The sequence below is a fragment of the Elephantulus edwardii genome, unplaced genomic scaffold (assembly GCF_000299155.1).
Source record: "Elephantulus edwardii isolate Elephantulus edwardi_28Jun2011 unplaced genomic scaffold, EleEdw1.0 scaffold00287, whole genome shotgun sequence".
NCBI lineage: Eukaryota > Metazoa > Chordata > Mammalia > Macroscelidea > Macroscelididae > Elephantulus > Elephantulus edwardii.
Genome location: NW_006400037.1, coordinates 1,604,356 through 1,628,960, shown reverse-complemented (window position 1 = coordinate 1,628,960; position 24,605 = coordinate 1,604,356). Strand labels below are relative to the sequence as shown.

General features: G+C 40.3%; 1 pseudogene; it reads left to right on the top strand.

The window, feature by feature from the left end:
• Positions 1-6,127: 6,127 nt before the first annotated feature.
• Positions 6,128-6,902, top strand: LOC102863342 (annotated as a pseudogene).
• Positions 6,903-24,605: the final 17,703 nt, after the last annotated feature.

Sequence of the window (24,605 nt, the reverse complement as noted above, 5' to 3'; positions counted from 1 at the left end):
GTTTGTGCGGGGAGAAGCGTGCAACAATGAATGAATGGAATTCCAAAATCTCTGTAGATGTTCATTGAAATGAAAAATAAACAAACTAAATTAATAAAAAAAAATTCATCATATCTATGGTCACTTAAGAATGCTATTAGACAAATAAGGAAAGACTCCTCTATCCTACGCACCATATTTGAACTCAAAGGAAAGAATATTTCAAAATTGCAAATATACTACCACAATTAATTAAGTTTTTTTGCAAATAAAAATTCTTTTAAAATGTCCTAAATTTCAGATAGCACATCTGTCTTGGAAGCAGTGCAACCTGATAGCTCTTCAGGACTGAGCATGGTGAAACTGTGTCACATTGGGCATGTTGTCAGGAGCCAGTCCCAGGACAAAGACATCATGCTGGGAAAGGTGGAAGGTCAGAGGAGAACACTCTTAACAAGATGGACCAACACTGACTGTAACAGTGGGCTCATGTGTATGAGACACCATGAGTTTGGAGGTGGACAGGGCAAGGTTCAGATCTGTTGTTTATAGGGTCTCTGTGAGTGGAAGTCAACATGAGGACACCTGACAACAACATGTATGTCCATAGCTTCTTATAAGCACATACATATTCACATGATACGTGATCCTTTCAGACTGGCTTTCTGAATTCTGCACAGTTCTCTGACATTCATTCAAGTTTGCATATCAAAATTCCTATCTTTTTATTGCAGAGTAATATTTTCTGGTATAGATATACTGGGGTTCATCTTCTACCCACTGAAAGACATCTGATAGTCTGTTTTCAGTGCTTGACTCTTATTCCTAAGGCTGGTGCATTGCCTCATTTGATAATTATATATTTCCTTGCTTATGAAAGTGGAATTGTTTTAGAGTAGCCTTCTATTTAAAATTCTTACCAGCAAGTGATCCAGTTTCTCCACTAGAATTTGATCCTCATCAGTATTTGTCATTGTCATTATTTTAGGTTTTCTACCTGGTGTGAAGAAATATTTCATCTCCTAATCATGAGCGATAGTGAACATTTTTCATCGTTTGTATTTGCACATCATTTTTAGTGAAATGTCTCTTCATGTCTGCTGCCAAAGTTCTAACTGAATTAGTCTTTTCTTTTAAAATTGTTGAGGTTTAAAAGTTACAGAGATAGTTTAGATACTTACAGATACTAGCCCTTCAATGAACACAAGATTTGAAAATATTTTCTCTATTATCGTCATGCATTTTTCTCAGTTTTCAATTTTATGGCACCAAATTTATTTATTTAAAAAGTTTCTTAGTTTTGAATTTTATATTCACAGCTATAGTCAATTTTGTGTTAATTTGTGTGCAAAGCGTGAGGATCCAGTTAGATTCACTTTCTTACTATAAATGTCTACTTAATAATAAAGCACTTTATTGAGGAGAGATTTGATGTGTTTCTAAAAACTGAATTTAGAAACTTAAATCGGATCAAGCCTTTAAATCTAACCAATCTCCCAATTATAGAGGAAATAAGACAGGGCAGAGGAAGGTATCAGACAACATGGTAGAGTTCAACAAAGAAACAAACACAAAATTCAGATTGTAAGAAACAAATGATCTTCTATTTTCAAATAAACTGCAAATAAAGATTGTGTATATTTGAAAAGACACCTGTGCATCTGTGGACACACAGATCAATTGACAGAGGTCTGAGATATGCTTTAAAATAACACAGTGGAAGGACAGAAAGGGTATAGAGGCAGAACTGGTGATGTATTGTGGTTCTTGTTGCTAAATGATAAGTTCATTTTCTATTGTGCCTATCTGTTATCATCTTAGGGTCTACGTGTAACATTTTACATAAGCTGAAAATGAGTATGTTGTTGTTATGTGCCATTGAGTCGCTTGCGACTCACAGTGACCCTATGTACAAGAGCTCTATAAGCTCTTCTATCCTGTGCCAACCTAGCCATCTCAAACACACTTATTCCCACCTCTCTAGTCCACCAACTACTCATATGCAAGTTCAAGCTGAAGTTGAGGAAAATTAAATCAAGTCCATGGGAACCAAAATTTGATCTTAAGTCTATCCCACACGAATTTCAAAACCATCTCAGGAACAAGTTTGAGGCCTTGAGCACCAATGAGCGTAGACCAAATGAGCTCTGGGAGGATATCAAGAAAATCATACATGAAGAATGCAAAAGATCATTACAAAGGCTGAAAAAGAAGAAAAGACCAAGACGGATGTCAGATGAGACTCTGAATATTGCATTAGAGCACCGAGAAGCCAAAGCCAAAGGAAGAAACCAAGAAATCAAAGAGCTAAACAGAAAATTTCAAAAGGTAGCCTGGGACAACAAAGCAAGATACTATAATGAAATGTGCAGAGAGCTGGAGACAGAAAATCAAAAGGGCCGAACTTGCTCAGTGTTTCTTAAGCTGAAAGAGCTGAAAAACAAATTCAAGCCACGGGTGGCAATACTTAAGGATACTTTGCGCAGAATATTAAATGATCCAGGAAGTATCAAGAGAAGATGGAAGGAATACACAGAATCACTGTATCAGAAGGAATTGGCTGACACAGAAGAATTTCATGAAATGACATATGAGCAAGAGCCTATGGTGATGAAAATGAGTATATAAAGTTGATAATGAGAAAAGTATGACTCAGTTAGGGATTAGAAATTATAATTGGTTCTGCATCAAATAGTCATTTCCTTGCCCTGTGAGGGCACAGTGTGGTGTGGTCTGGAAGTATCATACCAACAGTGGCTCATGTAATTTAAAATAAATGTTAACACTTTCTATTGTGTGCTTGTTCACCAAATCCCCATTCCATCTAAGTCCCACAATTCCAAAACAGGAATAAATTTTGCTGAAGCTTCAGTGAGAGAGAAAAAAACATCTTTAAAAGAAAACAATCACAAGGTTGATTTATAAAATCTTGTACAGAAAATCATCACACATTTTGCTCTCAGAAATGCACAGCAAAAATACCAACCCAGATTCCAATATCTCAACATCTTATCCAACAGAAAAACTGAGCAACAACCCCTCATCACACTCGAATGTGTGGCTTGTATGGGCAGCCCATTCCTTCTCAAGCCCTGCTTACCTCCTGCTGCAGCCATCAGTCTTACCTCATTCCTGAGCTGCCCTAGATCTAGGTAACAACCCTAGACTTGTAGTTCCTACCCCTTATCCTTCCTTCTCGAGCACTATCCTACTTTATTGGAGAAGCTAGCTCTGTGACTGGCCTGGCCTGGGTTTCTTATAGCATCTGTACAAAACATTCTCCTAGCCATGGCTGCAGCAGAAGGCAGCACTGATGCAAGGATGAGGGAAAGGCCAACTGGGGTGGGTGATGTGGGTGTGGGTGGTGGTGGTGTCTCACAGCCCCAGGAAAAGCTTGCACATCTCAGACAATTGCCCCTTCAGCACTAAGGTCCACTACAGACTTTCCAAGTCTAACCAATTTTTCAAAGACTGTCAAGTCTTTTTCCTGAAGTGTCTGTGGGTGGACCTGAACATCTTACCTTCCATTTATCAGCCAAGTTCATTAACTGTTTCCACCATTCAGGGATTCCCTAGGCACGAGACACCACACTGTGCCCTCACAGGGCAAGGAAGTGACTGCTGCAGAACCAATTATAATTTTTAATCCCTAATAGAGTCATCCTTTTCTAATGTGTACTCATTATCAACTTTATATACTTATTTTAAGCTTATCTTATGTAAAATATTATATGTAGACTCTAAGATGATCACAGATAGGCACAATAGAAAACGAACTTATCATTTAGTAACAAGAACCACAATGCATCACCAGTTCTACCTCTATACCCCTTCCGTCCCTCCACTGTATTATTTTAAAGCGTATCTCAGACCTCTGTTGATTGATTGGTGTCCATAGATGTACAGATAGGTAGTAGTCTTTTCAAATATACACAATCTTTATTTGCTATTTGAAAATAATTTGCTGAAAGGTCACTGTTAAATGAATACTAAACTAGCACTAATGAGTGGTATTATCTTCCTATCGAGAGTGTGCTGCTAAACCCCACCCCTTACCAAGAGCAGCTACAGCAGCAGCACCAGCAGAAGCAGCAGGCATTGGAGGCACGGTTTCCGCCTGTGTGCTGGGCTGGAGCAGCGCCTAGTGTCTCCTGGACTGCAGGCATCTGCCTTTTCCTCATTTCCATCCGTTCGGATCCCATAGGCTGCAGCAGAGAACATAAAAAGGGCAGAGAAGAGTTAACCCACAGATGCAGCTGTCAGAGACTTGAGAATGCAATGCTGACTACATCCAAGGCATTTCTGTAAATTCTGATGAAATTACATATTAAGTGTACAGAATTTAGACTCCAGCAATTTATCAAACATTTACTTAATGCTTAGGATTGGCTACGCATTGTGGTAAATGCAAAGAACAAAATTATGAATAAGAAGGTGCCTCTAGAGCTCACAGGTTAGTAAAGGACACAGACAAGTAAACAGGTAAATTTGAGGAAGTTTTTCTGACTGCAGCAAAAAGGGCTTTTTCCAGTTCCACCCTCTGAAACCAACCACAGCGGAGCACTTCCAGGTGACAGCTTAATTGCAGATGTCCCTGAGGCCAACATAAATATAAAGAGGACACCAACTAAAAAAGTTAACTGAACACCACCTCAGTGAGGAAAATGTCAGAGGAGGAGGACTGCCTGGCCAGCCCAATTTGTCTTTCCTACCTATGTTATCTTGAAGAAGTTTCCAATTTGAGATTCATAACCTCAAATGTGCAGAGCAATAGGGGCTGACTGTATGCAGCAATTGTTCACTTATTCCCAAAGAGCAAGGCAAGATGCTCGGTGGGCACTGTGGGGCCCCACACTGGCCTTGCTGTCTTGGGAACTTCACTTTAGCTCTCCTAGACCAGAAAAACCAATCCTGCTGTCATCTGCTGATTAGGACCCACAGCCACCCTCCCTTGAATTTCTGAAGCCCCCAAATCTTAATGGGAACAAGCCCCTCCACCAGAGGTGGGACCAGGTCATTGGAAGCCCATGCTTTGTATCTTTTTTGCCCTCATTTTTTGTCTTTTTTAGGGGATGGGGTGGGACTTCAGGGGAACCACAGATATAGTTGAAGGAAAGACGCTTAAAAGCATCATGAAAATCAGAAACTGCTGAGCCCATTCCACATCCCCCCTCAACCCGCCCCACTTTCTTGTTGTGTACTGTCAAATTGAATCTGACTGGCACAGGAGGAGACTGACCCTTCTTCTCCAGCAGAGCATCTGGTGGATTTTAACCATGAGCCGCCAGGATTGCAGTGCAGCTTCTTGCCACTAGGTCACCAGAGCTCTCTGAGCCCATTTTTGCTTTTGAGTTATTCGTGAGTTGGTGATGGAATTAAATTTTGGAAGTAAGGCCTTTTTTTTGTTATTTTTTATTATTATTCATTTTTAAAATTTTGTTTTACTAATTTTAATGAACATTTACAGAGATTTGGGATTTTCATTCATTCATTCTTGCACTTTTTTCTTAAATTATTATTCTATTTCAGGAATTTATTTTTCCATTCTGTACGCTGGTGTACTCCAGTGGCACTGTGGTTAAAGTACTCAGCCTTAAACCAAAATATTGGTGGTTCACCCACCAGTTGCTCTGTAGGAGAAAAAAAACACGGCTTTCTGTAAAGGCCTTGGAAATTCTCTGGGGCCATTCTATTCTATAGTATGCAGTTATTGTTAGTTGGAATCAACTTAACAATGAATGGCTTTTGATTTTTTAGTACTATTGGACGTTTTCATTATAGATTTATACTTTTTAAATATTTACAGATTAAATTATTTTGTGGTTGTTGTTGTTGTTGTATACTGTGGAGTCGAAACCGACCCAGGGCTGACCCTCTGTGGGTTTTCAGAGGCAGTTAATCACAAGGGAGGAGACTGCCCATCCTTCATCCATGGAGCAGCTAGCTTGTGTCTTTGAACCATGTGCCTTTGGGACTTCAGTGCAACTTCTTGCCACTAGGCTACAAGAACTCAATAAATTATTTTAATGAATGAAAATTTTTTTCTAGGAGCTGTCCTTGACTATTTTTCTTTAAGCTGAATTTTGGAATCAGCTTGTCAAAGTTCAAAACCAGCATATTAGAAGGCACCCGCCGATCGGCTTGCAGCATGGGAGCAGGTGGCCTGCTGAGGGGTCCTGGAGGTGGACCTTGCTGCAGTGGAATAGCCTGGATGCTCGGACAGCTCAGAGGGCCTTACAGTGGTCTCTGGATGCCAGCACTGAGAGTGGCTGGAACTTCGGTTCCCACACAGGGTCCTGAGCAAAAAGTCAGATACTTAGTTCTCTGTGGTATATCCATCAGCAGAACTTTCCCACTACAGTCCTCACTTGTACCTAAGGAGGTATTTGCAAGAATTTTCTTCAACATTACTGCACCCTTAGTCAACAAAAGAAAAGGATATTCAGAGAGGAAAATGACTGGATATTCTACGCAAGACATGTATGATGTAGTACTGGAAGTAGACAATTACAAGCATTTTGTTCCTTGGTGCAGAAAATGAGATATAATAGCTAAGAGACCTGGATACTACAAAACACGATTAGAAGCTGGATTTCCACCTGTATCGGACTATATACATCAGCAGTAACCCTAGTGAAGCAACATTAGGTAAAGGCATCCTGCACAGATGGGAACCTTTTCAAACATTTGGAGAAGATTTGGCATTATAACCCAGATTTCCTGGTTACCCAAGAGCATGTACTTTGGACTTTTCAATCTCATTTGAATTTCGCTAACTTCTACACTTTTAGCTTGCCACACTCTTTTTTGATGAAGGTGTAAAGCAGATGGTAGCTGCTTCTGAAAGAGGAACAGATACACTGTATGGTCCAAAAATATGCATACCTTGAGAATTAATGCTTCACGAAGTTGATCATACATAAAGGAAAAAAACTTACTGTTATCAACCATTTATAACTTTGTAAAAAGAAGTCAGAAAGCATTTGCTAAACCCAGCTTTGATTATAGACCTGCACCGTTGAAAATTGGCACCTAGAATTATGAAACAATGTGTACATGGAATTATTTCTTCACTGAGTATAATTCAAAGTATAATGTGCATTAGGATGTTCTGCATTTACAGGAATGAGTATAGTCATTATTGCCGGAATACTGACAACACTATTCAGAGCAGGAAATGAATTACCAATTCAAAACATTATCACCTACTTGAAAAGGTTAGTTGAAATACTGATGCAGCTATTAAATTCAGAATCTTTGTAACTTATTCTTATAGAACTTGATTCATAGTTAAGAATATTTAAGTAATCACTAGATATCTAAATAAAACATAGGGTACAAGTACTGTTAACAAATGTTATGAGGCATTTTTCAGAATTTTCAAGTTGTCCTGCTGGTTGTTGTTGTTAAGTGCTGTTGAGTCATAGATGTCTCATCGTGACCCTATGAACAAAAGACCTGAACACTTGTATAACTTTAATTGTTTCTCCAAGTTCACAGTTTTTCTGCAGGCAAACTTTCAGAAATAGATGCCACTGTTTCCAAGCCTGTTTTAATCAGGGAGCTCCACCAAACACTGCCCACCTTAGGTAACCTTTATCACATTTGAAATATCAGTGTCACAGTGTTTAGCATCACAGCAACTACAAATTACCTCTGCACAGCAAATAGACAGGCCAGTGCTATACCACTTAGAAGAATGTTTGACATTGCACCCAAATTCTCACCAGAACCAGGTATCAAACCTCTGTAGAATCAGGCTGCTTCAGATTATTAAACACCTGGATTCTAGCGACATACTGGTGACCAAATGCATTTTTAAATAGAAGGCCGAATACAATTAACTCATAGCCAATGGCCAGTAAACAATGCACCCAAATTATCACCAGAATCATCCTGCTGGTGGTAGAGAATTCATTGCTATGGTGAGGATAGTGCCCAGGTAAACGAAGTCTTTTTCTTGGTGAGTGGTCCACAGACTGAAGGTACTTTTCTAAATAGTTGACACATCTCTTATAGGTCCTTTTGCTCCTCTTTCTATAACACTAATTATGCCAAATCTTGTCTACAACAGTAAGTGAAGTAGAGGAAAATGTTAGTGTCTCCAGCACTATCTCTATTTTCTATTTTTTTTTAAGGTTTGTAATTTTTAAAAAAATTTTTTTACAGGGGTTTTGGATTTCCATTCATTCATTGCCACAATTTTCTCCCTGCCCACCCCTCCCCACCAGTTCGCTTACCCCTCCGAAGAGAGAAAAAAAAAAAAGAAAAAAAAATTCCTTCATTAGTATACAATTCCCACGTCCCTTCCCCCCACCCCCCACCCCAAGTACACTTCTCTATGCAACCTTAAGTCTGGATTCCTGTGCTAACCATAATAATCATATATCACTTCTTTTTTTTTACATTTTTTTAAAATTTTTTATTATTTTGTGTGCGTGTACCATCAAATCAGATCAGACTGATACAGGAGGATATTGCGCCTCCTTCTCCGGCAGAGCATCTGGTGGATTCAAACCGTATTCCTCTGGGATTGCAGTGCAGCTTCTTGCCACTAGGCCACCAGAACTCCCCTCATATATCACTTCTAATCTGTTCTTTCCCTCATCTGTTTCAATACAATATACATTATTTATCCAGTTTTTTCTGTCATACCCTCACCCTGATGTCAGACCCATTCTACAACAGTGGCACCATGCAGTATTTGTCCCTTTGTGACTGAGATATTTCACTCAGCATAATGTCCTCCAGGGTCACCCACTTTGAATAATATTGCATGAGTTCCTTGTTTTTCAATGCTGCGCAGTATTCCAGTGTGTGGATATACCACAGCTTCTCTATATATAATTCGTTTGTTGATGGGCCCTTAGGCTGCTTCCAACTCTTTGCTATTGTAAACAAAGCTGCACTAAACATGGGTGTGCATATACCTGCTTGGATGGCAGACATGGTCTCTCTGGGGTATATTCCCAGTAATGGGACTGCTGGGTCAAATGGAATCTCTATTTGCAATTTTTTGAGAAAGTGCCACACCGCATTCCACAATGGTTGCACCATCTTACAATCCCACCAACAGTGAATAAGAGTTTCAGTTTCTCCACATCCTCGCCAGCATCTGTTGCTTGCTGTTCTGTTCTATTTTGCCATTCTTACTGGGGTGAGATGCTATCTCGTAGTAGTTTTGTATTTTCTATTTCTTATGTGCACTCACTTTCAATAATGTATTTCAAACTAGTATTATTTTAAAATTGAGATTTTAATGAAAGTTTATAGAGAACTTGGATTTCAATTCTTTCATTGTTACACATTTCCCTCCCTGTTCCCCCTCCCTCCCTCAGTTTGCTTTTTGCTTTGGAAAAAAGTTACTTCACTGTTACACAGTCTTCCCACTCCCAGTCTACTTTACTATGCAGCTGTTATTCTGGACTTGTGTCATGCCAATAATACCTAATTATATATTCCTTTTATATAATTCTCTCCCTCGTCTATTTCAATGCCATGTACAGTATTTATCCCCTCTTTTCTTAGTTTCCCCCTGACACCAATGTTAATCCTGTTTTTAGCAGTGCATTATGCAGTATTTGTCTTTTTGTCACTGAGATAGTTCACTCAGCATAATGTCCTCCAGAATCACCCATTTTGTTTATTTCATGAGTTCTTTGTTTTTTGATGCATCATAGTATTCTGTTGTGTGAATATACCACAGCTTCTCTATCCATTCCTTTGTTGATGGGCACTTGGGTTGTTTCCAACTCTCTGCTACTGTGAACAAAGCAGCAATAAATATGATGTGCATATATCTGCTTGGGTGGCAGTTCTGGTTTCTTTAAGGTATATTCCCGGTAGTGGAATTGCTTGGTCAAATGGCATTTCTATTTGCAACTTTTTGAGAAAGTGCCATACTGCCTTCCATAGCAGTTGAAGCATTTTACACTCTCATCAACAGTGAATAAGAGTTCCAATTTCCCTGCAACCTTGCCAGCATTTGTTGTTTTTTTTGTTCTGCTGAATTTTGTTATTCTTACTGGGGTGAGATATCCCATAGTTGTTTTCAAACTAGTATTTTTTAAAAAAACAAATCAATGTAAAGACTGCAGTGGTAATAATAAAGTTAATTTTTTTATTGTCTAAGGAGAAAAAGAACACATTAGGATTTTTTCTGTCTACTGAAATTTTAAGCAGGACATATTCAGATTTATTTTGAGAGAAATTACCTTTGTGTTAGTACCTGCTCAATTCAGGGATAATTCCTTCTGAAATAGTCTGAACTTGTCTCTTAACTATACTGGGGTGTAAGTTTCAGGATGATGAGACACACTTCCTTCCCCTGGGAGCATAACCAACAGTCACATCACCCAGACCCTGTCCACAGTTCCCAATCCTCCGACAGATCATTCCCAGGCTTCTGAGCTGCAGGGGCTCACCTGGTTAAGGGTGGATACATACACATTTTTTCAAGTCACAGCCATATTTTTGGCACAATTGCAAAAAAGTTTAGAAGACAGATGAAGCTTACCCCCATTTGATGCTCCTAGAGCAGAAACTCTAGGCTCTGAGAAACCTTTGGATATCAGTCTCTGTCCTTATTTGAGACATTTCAATGGAGACAGAGATTGACAATGGCTTCATTCCAATCAGGACACTAAGGGGTAAAGGCAATACAGCACAGACTTTAATTAAGCAAAGATGCTCTAGAAAATTTTATTTCTAAGGTATACTGGCACAACTTGCCTCACTTAAAAAGAAGTCCTCAAGGTTCCCTAAAAGAAGGCAGGAGTGTTACATGAAAATGCCAAAAGGTTTCAAGGGACTCCTATTTTAACATCTCTGCTAACATCAAGTGCAGAAGACTAATGGCCCACATGCACCTACCTCTGTCTCCACGATCTTGAGACTAGAAGAACTACATGCTGCCTGCCTACCACTGCTGAGCCCTCTGAAATAGGTAACAATGGGAGATCTAGGATTGATCAAGTCAAAACCATAAAAAGAGATGAGGTCTACTGGTCCAATAGAGATTGGAGAACCCTGGAAATTATGGCCCTTAGTTCACTCTTTCTGAGGAGCAGTGATGTCAACTTGAGGACTAAAGTTCACCTAAATCAGGTCTTTTCAATCACTTGCTATGCATTTCAGAGCTGAACAATGAATAAGGATGACAGAACAAGAACTTATGCCTTTGAATTGTGGTGTTGGAGTGAAGATCCCATGGATGTCCTGGAGAGGTACAGCCAGAGTGCTCATTGGAGGCAAAGATGATGAAGCTTCATCTCACATACTTTGGACATGTTTCTAGGAGACACTATCTCTTGGAGAGGAACATCATGCTTGGAAAGATGGAAGGTCAGTGAAAGAGAGGAAGACTCTCAACAAGACGGACTGACATGGTGACTGCAGCAATGGGCTCAGATGTGTCAGAGATGATGAGGATGGCACAGGGTAGGACAGGGTTCAAATCATGGGGTTGTTACTCGTCGTACTTGACTCAACTACAGCACACAACAAGAACATGCATAGTTTCAGAGTTATCTTCAAATAGGCTGTGATGGTGAAGGTATGTCAACTTGGTCGCCTATAATTCTCTGAATTGTCAATGCAGTCATTTCCTTGATGAGGTTTGATGGCATTTAAGCTATCATAGCTGAGATCCACTCTACTTCCATTAATAATATAAACTACATATAAAAACCAAACAAAGGTCTGGTGGCCTAGTGGCAAGAAGCTGCCACAAAAGATAATAAAAATAAAAAAACAAACAAAGGAAAAGAACCACATGATCATCAGTCAATGCAAGAAAGACATTTGATAAAATTCAACATCCATTCCTGATAAAAGCATTCCGTTTAATAGGAATAGAAGGTAATTTTTCCAATAATTAAATATATACACATGAAACCAACAATTAACACCATTCTTATTAGAGAGACCTTGAAAGCATTTCCCTTGGGAGTGGATCCAGTCAAGGATGCCCTCTCTCATCACTCCTATCAATATTGTGCTGGAAGTTCTATCCAGGGCTCTAAGAAAAGAAAGAGAAGTGAAAGGCATCCAAAATGGTAAAGAAGTACACTGTGCCCACTTGCAGATAATATTGCTTTAAATGTAGAAAATTCCAAAGACACAGGAAGAAAACGAGTAAAACTAATTGAAAGAGCCGGCAAAGCGGCAGTGTACAAAATCAGCTCTCTCTCTCTCTCTCTCTCTCTCTCTCTCACACACACACACACACACACACACACACACACACACACACTCACACACAGGAATTCCCCTACGTCAACAAAAAGAGTGGTATCCATTTCCTAAACAACATGCCTTGGAAACTCTATGAACTTTGATAAATGATGATAGTTATAGAAAGGCTTCAGGCCTTTTGTTCATAGGGTCACTATGAGTCATGCTCCACTCAACGGCAATCAACAACAAGAACAACAAAGAGAACTCAGAAAAAGAAACCAGAAAAGCAGTACCATTTAACAACAGTCACTTAAAAGAAAATACTTAGGCAGAAACCCAACTAGAGACACAAAACTTCTACAAAGAAAACCCCAAAATACTGCTGCAAGGAAAAGAAACCCAAATAAAGAAAACTTCTAAAGAGAAACGAAGACTCTTTTTATGCTCTACCCTAAGGTACCTTGTAGTGGTGCTCCTGTCATTACAGTTACTGTGAGGGATAAGAGGCGGTGACAGCGTGTCCTCAACTGAACCTGCTGTACTGCATTACAGCATGCCTTTTTCTATGGGTTTTCTCTGTGCCCATGTTATCAATATTGCTGAGTCAACGTAACAGTACCTCATACTTCTGTTGGCTCCCAAAATATATATTAAGAGTGCTTCCTTGGCAGGAATCCCAAACTTCACATTTGGAAATCATGGTAAGATGTCAGAAAGGAAATCTTAGTAAGGTTTACAGTAAGACCAGTATATTCCTCAGGAGAAATCTTCCTAACTTTATTTTTATTTTTGTCATGCTTAAATAATCTTCAATGATTTATCTACCACAGTGTAAAAAAGTAATGCTTCAAATTGAAGGAGGATTAGATCATTTCTCATTGGGTTGTATGTTAAATGTTGTTGTGTACTGTTGAGTCAGAACTGACCCATAGCTGACTGTGCAGTAGGTTTTCAGAGGCAGTTGAATCACACAGTAGAAAACAGAGAAAACAAAACCTACTGACTGGGGAAAAAAACCCAACCATTTGGTAACACTATTTCAGACAATTTGACAATATTATTTCAGAAAAGGGTTTCATCTCAAAAGTTTACAGGGCCTCCACAAGAAAAAGAACTGTTCACACAATTACAAAATGGGCAAAAGAGATGGAAATAATTTTCAGAGGAAGATATCTGGATTGTGAACAGATACATGAAGAAATGCTCCAAATCACTGGCAATAAGAGAGATACAAATCAAAACCACGAGACAGCATCTTACTCCAGTAGCAGTGAAAAAGTTTAACAGGACAGAAATTAATAAATGTGGGAGATTCCCACAAGAATAAATATTACATAAAACCATTATTGTAAAAAAACCAAAACCATTACTGTAGAATGAGTAGAAGGATCCCAGAGGGGTGGGAGAGGTTAGAAGCAGAGGGATGAGGATGTGTGTGTGTGCGGGGATTGGGGAGGGGAGAGATGAATCATGGGAGGCTGTACAATATGATGGGAAATTGAAAGAATTTGTTTTTAAAAATAATGTATTAGAATTTTATAAATAAACTAGTTGTTGTTATGTGCTGTCGAGTCGCCTGCGACTCATAACGACCCTATGTACAACAGCCCTAAACTCCGCTCTGTCTTGTGCCAATTGCACTGTCTCTGACACTCCCATCCCAATTATCCTAGTCACTGAATCAATCGACCTCATAGAGGACCTTCCCCTCCTGCGCTGTCCCTCCACCCTCTCAAGCATGATGTCCTTCTTCAAGGACGGGTCTCTCCTCACAACATGTCCAAAGTATGTTAGATGGAGCCTCAGAATCCTTGCCTCCAAGGAGCCACCCAGTTTAACCCTTTCCAGGACAAATCTGTTTGTTTTCCTAGCAGTCCATGGTATTCTCAACACTCTTCTCCAGCACCACAGCTCAAAGGCATCAATTCTCTTTCTATCCTCCTTGGTCATTGTCCAACTCTCTGATGCATAACAGGTGATTGCGAAGACCATGGCCTGTATCAGACGCACCTTAGTCTCCAAAGAAACACCATTGCTCTTCAGCACTTTGGAGAGGTCATAAAAGAAAATAGTCATAGCAAAAAAAAAAGTTGGAAAGGATGTGGTGAGATAGGAACTCTTATACATTGTCGGTGGGATTGTAAAATCACAGGCATTTTATTTTGGTGTTTCTTAAAAAAGATGAACATAGAAATTTCATATTCCACTGCTTGGAATATATCCCAAGAAAATGAGAATTAAGGCACAAATGGAGACTTGTACATCAATGTTCATCGCAGTGAAACATCCCAAATGTCCAACCACAGTAGAATGGATTATGGTACATGTACACGATGGAATACTTGGCAGCAAACAGGAGCAATGACTATATAAATTACTACCTAATTTGGGAGGACTGGAGAGCATTATGCTAAGTGAATGAACTCAGTCCCAAAGGACAAATACTGTATAAGCCCATTACTGTAGAATGAGTATGAGGATCCAAGGAGGGGGTGGGGGAAAGCAGAGGAGTGAGGATGGGTGGGGTGGAGGGCAGTTAATCATAGGGTCATGCAATTCGATGGGTGGAGGGAGAGGTGGGTAAAGGAAATGGGAAAGATCCAGTGTGAATAACAATGTATACAAACTTTGCAAATAAAACAGTATTTAAAAAACTAAAACAAAACCCCAAAACACAGTGGGAGATTGCTCATCTATCTCCCATGGAACAGCTGGTGGATTTGAACTGCATGACTTTGGGATTACAGCACAGTTCCCTACTACCAGAGCTCCATGTGAAATGGAACACAGAAATGAAAAACTCATCCATATCAAGTCATAGTCTAAGAAAAAAGTTACAGAGAATGCCCAAGATGGTAGGTTTCACCAAAGCTTCTAGATCAAAACAAATTAGGAGGACATGCCTGCAGTTGATCTACTTCTGAAAATTAGCTGATAAACACTAACTTTTTCCATGGATCACAACAAAGCTTTGCAGGATACAGGGAAGTTGGAAGGTATTAAAAATATACAGTGATTTTAATAATAGACTTGAACATAGCCAAAATTGCAAAGATAGTGTAGGTCCAGGCAGTGTTTCACTATGTCAGTGTTTCAAATCAGAGCTGACTTGATGGCAACTACCGTCATCACCACCACCACCACCACCAAGTCATTAGCTACTTGGTTTCTTCCTTTCTTGTAAGGATTAAGTATCCATGATGGGGGCTGGAGGATAGCAGGGACTCCTGATCTGTGGCCTCCTCCTTCATCTCTGCTCCATTCTCCGGGAAAAGTCATCCTCATGGAAGTTTGACCCACTCAGTTTGGTTAGTCTGCACAAAGAATGAGCTGGGAATAAAAAGATTTTTTTAAAAAAAAAAACACAACACAAAAATTCTAAGAGATTATTATTGAAAGAGATAACTGTGCCAAGAGAACAGTGTAAAGGTGCTATAACGGATTACTAGATGAGAGAAGAATTGATAAACGGAATGATAATAAAGCATCTATTATATTCATGTGCTAGGCCCTTGGAGTTATAGCAAAGAAAAGCAGGATAACATTGTTCCTCTCACTTCACATTTTAGGTTTTGAAGGGTTGGGATAAGACAGAAGAATCTCATGGAAGAGGAGATGCTTAATTAAGTAGAGTTTCAGATGGTAAATAAGAACTTGCAAGGAAGACAAGGGAATCAAGAAGGAATCCCACGAGCAAAGACTGGTACTAGGACAGAGAATAGCATCCAAAACAGCCCAGGCCAGCCTGCTTATTTTGCTAGCTGATGTTAAGTATCTGGCCCCCTACTCCTCGACTTAGCCACATCCCAGGCACAGTAAGTTCAGACCATTGTGATTCATAAGTTTTTCACAGGCTGATTGTCAGGAATACTGTGCAAGGCCTTTCTTCCTAGTCTTCTTAGTCTGGAAGCTGCAATGAAAACTGTTCAGCACCAAAGCCACACACAAGCCTTTGATGATGGGCAAGATATTGGGAGTACTTGAGGTGCAGTGCCTGAGGGCCTAAATCAGTAAAGAGTTGCACCGTCACCTCAAAGGCAGGCAGTTCTAACCCATCAACTGCTCTGAAGGAGGAAGGTGGACAACATTCTCTCATGTGATTTACAGCCTCTGAAAACCAGTGGGTCAGCTTCGGGTCAGTTCTCACTCAATAGCAAGTTGAGTTGTTATGTTCTCCTGTATAGAAGGTGAGACTTCTACTACTGAACCACCACTATTGCTGCATATCTCCTACTGGCTACTGGATATTATCCCCCTGTAGAGATCTAAAAGAAACTTTAACTTCACCACATTCAAAACTGAATCTAAAAAAAAAAAAAAGACTGAATCTATAATCCTGTTTTGAAAAGAAATTTAGATTTACTGATCTATAATTTGCCTATATAGTAACATTTATTATTATTCAGGTATGTATTTCCATAGATACTCAATTTTTGTCAAATTCAATTAAGGAGATCATATGATTTTTCTTATGTATTTTATTGACAAAATGAATTACCTTAATTGATTTTCAAATATTGATTCAACTTTGCATTTCTGGCAGAAGCCTCATTTGATTATGATGTATTATTCTTTTTGTTTATTGTTGAATTTGATTCACTAATATTTTGTTGCAAGCTCTGGTGGCTTAATGGTAAGCTGTTGGGCCTCCAACTCAATGGCAGGCAGTTCGAATACACCATTTGCTCTAAAGGAGGAAGATGGGCAAGCTCTTTCTCTGATATTTATAGCCTCTGAAAACCTGCTGGAAGGTCAGCTATGTGTTGACTCTGACTCAATGACACATAACAGCATTTGTTAATAATTCTTTGCATCAATAATGGCATGAAGCTGTGCTGCAATCCTGACGTATGTGATTTGAATTCACAGGAGAAGGATGGTCAGTCTCTTCCCATGTAATTAACTGCCTCTGAAAACCTGGTAGAGGGTCAGCTAAGAGTTGGTTCTGACCCTACGATACACAACAACAGCGGTCTATACTTTCTCATAATGTTTTTGTGTGGTATTCATACTAGGGTAATGCTGACCTTATCAAATGAGTTAGACATTTTTTTTCTGGAAGAATTTGTATAGAATTGTTAAAGAAATTAGCCAAAGAGAACTGCGAATTGTTTCCAAGTTGTTTATTTCTTTGTAGCAAGTAGAGGCCCTTCAATACAAAAGAGATTGCTGCGTCAAATACATGTATGCTCACATCATACGGTTTCAAAAACAGCCCCAATAAACAGATTTGTAACTGCACAAAGAGCCACTAGCTACAAGAGCCATTTAGCTCTTATGTATTAGCTGACAGCCTCTGGGCTTTGCCAGGCACTACTAAATCATTCTCTCTCCATCTTCAGTGTCTTTAAGTATTTTGGAAAGACACTTAAAATATTAAGATATAAAAGAAGCCTGTTAACACAAAAAGTTTTGACAATTTCCAAAGATAGGTCATTTAGAAACATGAGAAAAATATTGGCAGTTTACTGAACAAGATCAAGGAGGATGAAAAATGCAGGGGACAATGCACATGGTTCTCATCTGCTGTGCCAAAACTCAAATCAACTCTTCCAGACTTTTGTTCCAATATGCTGCAAAATTTATTGATTTGAGATTTACCCATGTGAAAATGGCATGGGGCAGTGGCTGGCTTCTTCTCATTTCAGAAGGGATGGAGTGAATCACCATGACCATCAATAGCCCAAGGTTGAGTCCTGAGGTCTAACATGCCCCCACATTATAAACCTTTATTCCAATTTTTGACACAAACCACCTCTTTCACAATATTCCACTGAGTTTAATAATATGTTGCAAAAGCCATTCAAAACTCACAGTTTATATCCACAACGATGGGGTTTATTAGGAAAATAGGTTTACAGTTGAGGCTCTGGATCACTTAGTTCTTCAATAGGGCTGCCTCTCCTCAATCTAGCCCAAAGGCAAGCTTCTCTCTGCCTTCAGCCTCATAGTCTGGCCTTGACCTTTGTCTTGACAGGGCAAATGTTACAAATCCCTTTTAGCTCTATGCATTTAAGTGCCTCCCCAAACACTCCACTACACTAGCAAGCACAGGCCCCAGGGCACTTGGGTTGGCAAACCTAGCTCCCCAACAAATGCCTGAAGACACCCACTCCACCAGCAACACTGCTGCACAAAGTCACTCAACTTTTTCCGCAAGTCCATGGATCTGCCTTGTGCCATTCTGCTGGTTCTGCCGCCTCTGCTCCTTGCCACCACTTGCTGCCTCCTCAATATTACAGCTGTTTCCTCAGCTGAGGAGGTTGCAGCTCAGGGATCTTGGGTCCCAAGGACATGTACTTGGTGAGAGTAATTCCCTTTCTGTCTCTGAGATGGCTTGTTTCAGTGGGATGGCAAAACTGACCTAATTTCACATTAGCATTCTACACATGCTGTTTGAATGGTATCATCTCACAAAGGCATCATTTATCTTATCTTCATTGTTATCCAATCCCTTTTATAGGCCATGAATATATCTCCTATTTGCAAAATCCTATCTAGTCATGTGGTGAGAGTTACAAAGGGTATGGCTGATGTTGGCATGCAACTTTGAGTCAGAGGCCATGCACAGCTTACCCTCTTGTGGGTTTTCAGAGGCAATAAATCATACAAGTGGAGATTATCCATTTTTCTTCCTTGGAGCAGGTGGTGGATTTGAATCCTGTATCTTTGAGTGGGCTGCACAATTCTTACCACTGAGGCAAGAGTGTTCTCTATAGCTAATCGAAATCAGTAAGCACTTTATTGCACCACACCCCCCATTTTCTCACTCAAAAAATTACTGAAAGAACAAGAACAACAACAACAAAAGCACCTTGAACTGATGGCTGCTGAGTCAGAACCTAATTCATAGCTGACCCTCCTGTTAGTCTTCTGTGGTTCTAAACTGCATGGGACAAGATTGCCTATCTTTTTCCCACAGAGTCTCTAGGGATTGGAACTCTCAGAAATGGTTAGCTTTTGGGTTGGCAGTAAAACTCCTTACAGAATACATTGCCAGAGGTCCCTGAAGACATTACTGGTGATGGCAAAATTGGGAGCCTTTGAACTGTGGTGCTAGAGAAGAACACTGAATATCTCATGGACTGCCAAAGAACAGATATGTCTTGAAGAAGGTACAGCCAGAGTGCTTCTGGGAGGCAAAGATGATAAAGCTTCTTACATACGCTGGACATGTTGTTAGGAGAGTATTCCTTAGAGAAGGACAACATGCTTGGAAAGGTGGAGGGATGGTGAAGGAGAGGAAGGCTATCAACCAAGTGGACTTACAAGAATGACTGTAACAACAAGGGGAAGTGTGAGGATGGCACAGATGCAAGAGGGTTCAGATTTGTTGTTCACAGGGTCGTTATGAGCCATACCCTACTAGTCGGCATCTAACAACAACAAGTGCCCTGGAGGCAATATTGACTCATAGCAACCTCAAGGCTGTTGATCTTTACTGAGAAGATTGCCCATTTTCCTCCCTTGGAGTGGCTGGTGGACTAAAATCTTTCAGTTAGCAACATAATGCATAATGTGCTGGGCTGCTAACCCAATGGTTGGTGGAGAGAGCTCCTCCAACTTCATAAAAATCTATTGCTTCAGAAACTTGACAGTCACTATGTTGTTATTATGTACCATCCAGTCGCCTGTGACTCATAGTGACCTTAAGCACAATATCTCTGAACCCTATACTATCTTGATCCAATCTCACCATCTCCAGCAAACCTACTTCCATAACCCCAGTTACTGTGTCAACCCATTTTATCCAGGGTCTTTCTCTCCTGTGCTGTCCCTCATTCTTCCAAGCATAATGTTATTCTCCAAGGAATGGGTGGACCCTGGCAACATGCCCAAAGTATGTCAGATGAAGCTTCAAAATCTTTGCCTCCAATAAGAAACTTGGTTTCACTTTCTCTGGGATACACCTGTTTGTTCTCTTTATAGTTCATGGTATGTTCACAGTTGACTCCAGCAGAGTCACTATGATTTGGAACCAATTCTATAGCAGTGGGTTTAGTTTTAATTCTATAATTTATAGATTTTGTTTTTGTTTTATAACCTATCTTTTTTATTTTTCTACTAGTTTATTTACAAAATTCAAATACCAATTTGAACAAATTCTTTCAATTTCCCTCACCCCCTCACCCATCAAATTGTAAAACCCAATGATTAATCCTCCCTTCCCCTGGCACATCCATATTCCTCTGCTTCCAGCCTCTCCCACCCCTCCTGGATCCTTATACTCATTCTACAGTAATGGTTTTATACAATATTTATCCTTATGAGACAGAGTTGGTTCACTCAGCATAATGCTCTCCGGTCTCTCCCAAGTTAGGTAATAATTTCCAAAGTTATTGCTCCTGCGAATTTTATCTTACTTTTCTTCAAGGTTGTTGTTACGTGCTGTCAATTTAAGTATGACTCATAGCAACATTATGAACAACAGATCTGAGCCCTGTTCTATCTTGTACCATCCTCATCATCTCTGATACACTTGAGCCCATTGCTTTCATTGTGTTAATCCATCTTGTTGAGGGTCTTCCTCTTTTACGATCCCTCTAACTTTCCAAATACGATGTTCCTTTTCAAGGAATAGCTCCTCCTCACAACATGGCCCAAGGGCCCTAAAACAATTCTATTTTTCCAAGGCTTTTAAAATGATGAGCTCTTTGTTGTTCAGTATCAGGAAAAAAGGTCTTTACTCACAACAATTCTCCTGTTCACTTTTCTTTTGCTGCTTTCTGAATGTCCACTGACTTGTAGGAATGAAGCCAGAAGAAAAGAAAGACAATATTCCAAGAATATTGCTGCAGTCTCAAGAGAGACGCTCATTTCCCTGTTCTCTGTAGTACCTTCAGAGTATCACAACTACTGAGCAGGATGTTACAATCTGCTCCTGAATTTTTACTTTTCTTCCTATCTTCTAAGTGTACTCGTCCTGGAAAATCTTTTTCTAATATGACCTCTCCCTCCAGATACAGGAAGTTGAGATGCTAACCCAAAGGCCACCCCTCTCTGAGGGGTTTGAATTCAACAGTAGCTCCAAGTAGGAATGATAGGCAATCCTTTTTTTGTGTGATTTGTAGACTCAGACCCAATGGAGGGCCAGCTATTAGCTGATTTCAACTTGACAGCAATGAGTAGATAAAGGATTCATTTGAGACCTCACCTTAAGTTAAGTGTTCTGCACCACAAGCTTGACTGCAGGGCACACACATCATGCGTGTGACAACTGCCATGGGGAACAGTGGACTCAGATGAAGCTGTTGCAAGTTTCTTATACAAGCACTTTGTCTTAAAACTGGAACTCTGAGTGGGGATATATGCTTCCTAAGGTTGTAGTAATGGCACAACACACTGTTGTTAGGTGTCTTAGTGTCAAGTATGACTCACAGCAACCCTGTGCACAGATCTGAGCCCTGTCCTATCCTGTGCCATCCTTATAATCCCTGATGGACTCAAGCGTATTGTAGTCATTGTGTCAATCTAGCTGGATGAGGGATTTCCTCTCCTCCATCGTTTCTCCACCTTTCCAAGCATGATGTGTCTCTCCAAGGAACAGCCTCTCCTAGCAACATACCTGAAGTATGTGACATGAAGCTTCATCATCTTTATCTCCAAGGAGCACTCTGGCTGTACCTTCTCCAAGACACATTTGTTCTTTGGTAGTCCATGGGTTATTAAGGACTCTTTTCCAATACCACAGTTCAAAGGCAATGCACCTGGGAGCTGGATAATAAATAAGGATGACCACACACTACCATTTTAAAACAACCATCCTCATCATCTCTTGACATTCTTGAGCCCATTGCTTAAGTCACCAATCCATCTCGTTAGTCTTCCTTTCTTTTGCTGACCTTCCACCTTTCCAAGCATGATGTTCCTCTCCAAAGAATAGCCTCTTCTAACATGTCCCAAGTATGTGATATGAAGCTTCGCCATCCTTGCCTCTAAGAAGCACTCTGACTACAAAATCTGTTTGTTCCCTTTTAAGTCCATGGGATAGTCAGTACTCTTCTCAAACACCGTAACTCAAAGGCATCAATTCTGTCAACTTTATTCACTGTCCAGCTCTCATATGCACAGCAAGTGAATGAAAAGACCATAACTTGAGTCAGGCACACCTTAGTCTCCAAAGTGATATCACTGCTCATCAGGATTTGAGATAGGTCCCTTCCTCAGACATTCCCAACATACTATGTCTTTTGATTTCTTTTTTTATTTTTTTTTAATTTTATTTTATTATTTTGTGTGTTTGTACCATCAAATCAGATCTGACTGGTACAGGAGGAGGGCATTGCCCCTCCTTCTCCAGCAGAACATCTGGTGGATTCGAACCGTGAGCCTCTGGGATTGCAGTGCAGCTTTCTGCCACTAGGTCACCAAAGCTCCCTTGTCTTTTGATTTCTTGATGGCTGAGACCAAGCTTGTTAATGGTGGATTCAAGTAAGAGGAAACAGTTGACAACCTCAATATCTATCATCATGTTGCCTACTGATCCAGTGGTGAAGATATTTTTTCCCTTGATGTTGAAAAGTAATCAATATTGAAGGCTGGAAACATGTTCAACTGATAGGCAAGCTATGGACGCACAGTAGAGATAGGTACAAATCTGGTATGACAAGCAATAGGTTTTCTAAGCGGCAAAGAACTGTTTCTGAAGATGTTTGTCTTGGTATCAGAGCTGAAATTCTAAGGGACTTTGGTTTGTGGAAGGCTGAGGTCTATGGCAGGAGCAGTAAGCCATTCTGAGACTTAAGTTCAGGTGCCATTTGAGTTCCTTTTGACTACTGAACCAAGCCTGTGGCTATGCTTAGACAAGCCCATGGAGGGGAGTTTCCTTTCAGGAAGTGTGAGTTTGAAAGTAGACTACAACTGCCAAGAGAGCCCAGGGAGCCCAGTCTGCTTTTGGATTTGCAAGGAGAATCAGAGCACTTGCCTGGACGTATCCTTAATGATTTGTTAAAAATGATTACTTGCTGGTGATTTAGTTTGAGTGAAAAACCAAGGTCCTGGAGACTATGACTCAGGGCTGCCATGTTCACTCCATATTCTCCAACCACCATGAAGTCAGAGTCCCAAAACGAAGCTGTTAACTCTTTTTTTAATCTGCAATTGTGGGTCCTAATCATGGTCCTGTTCCTACTTCTCTAGTCCTGATAGGAGTTGGACAGCTGTTAAATCATTTGGTGCAAGGGTACAGCGAAGGAGAGTAGACTTAAAAATCATAAAGTGCCTTGCCATTTCAGCTGTACCTTGTCAGTCAAGCTGTCAGAACACAGTGTAAGCCCACATGCAAGAGGGCAAATGTTAGGTCAGTCAGAACCATGAGATATGCACATTATCGTGTAGCTGCCTGACCTCTCAGCATCGCTTCCACTTCCTACTGCCATCTGCTTGCTGCTCCCTTCCCTTCTTGAGCCCTCTCTCCCTGCCACTGTCCCTCGGCTCAGCTTTGTAGAGGCTCTGAAGTCACTTCCCAGTGCTCCTTCCTCACCTGACCGTTGGGTATGAGTGTCCTTGCACAGATTTGACTCGGGTTTCTTCAGAACCTCCGTTTTCTTAAAACAAAGAGAATCTTGCAGATTCTTCACATCCAACATTTAATATCCTTCTGCTGTCAGCTGGCACGGTAATATTTTGGTGTCGAACCTTGGGGATGTAAATTGTGCATGCATCTATATTCAATTTGGTAACTTTCATGCCTGCAGCAATGAGTTTTAACCTGCTACAAATTATCATCTGATTTTTGTTATCCCCTAGTACATAAACAACTCCAAGGTTGTGATTACATCACGTGATTGTATGGATTACACCTCAACATTGTTGTTGTTGTTGTGTGCCGTTGAGTTGCCTGCAACTCATAGCGACCCTATGTACAACAGTCCTCAACTCTGCTTTGTCCTGTGCCAATCACACTGTCTCTGACACTCACATCCTGATTACATCAATTACTGAATCAATCCATCTCATAGAGGGCCTTCCTCTCTTGAGCTGTCCTTCCACCCTCCCAAGCATGATGTTCTTTTTCAAGGACCGGTCTCTCCTTACAACATGTCCAAAGTATGTTAGACGGTGCCTCAGAATCCCTGCCTCCAAGGAGCCGCCCGGTTTAACCCTTTCCAGGATAAATCTGTTTGTTTTCCTAGCAGTCCACGGTACTCTCAATACTCTTCTCCAGTACCACAGCTCAAAGGCATCAATTCTCCTTCTATCCTCCTTGGTCATTGTCCAACTCTCTGATGCATAACAAGTGATTGCAAAGACCATGGCCTGTATCAGAAGCACCTTAGTCTCCAGAGAGACACCATTGCTCTTTCAGTACTTTGGAGAGGTCCCTAACAGCAGACTTTCCCATGGCAATATGCCTTCTAATTTCCTGGCTACTGGTGCCAAGAGTGTTGACTCTGGAGCCAAACAAACTAAAGCTGTGGACAATCTCAATCTCTTCACCATCCATCCTG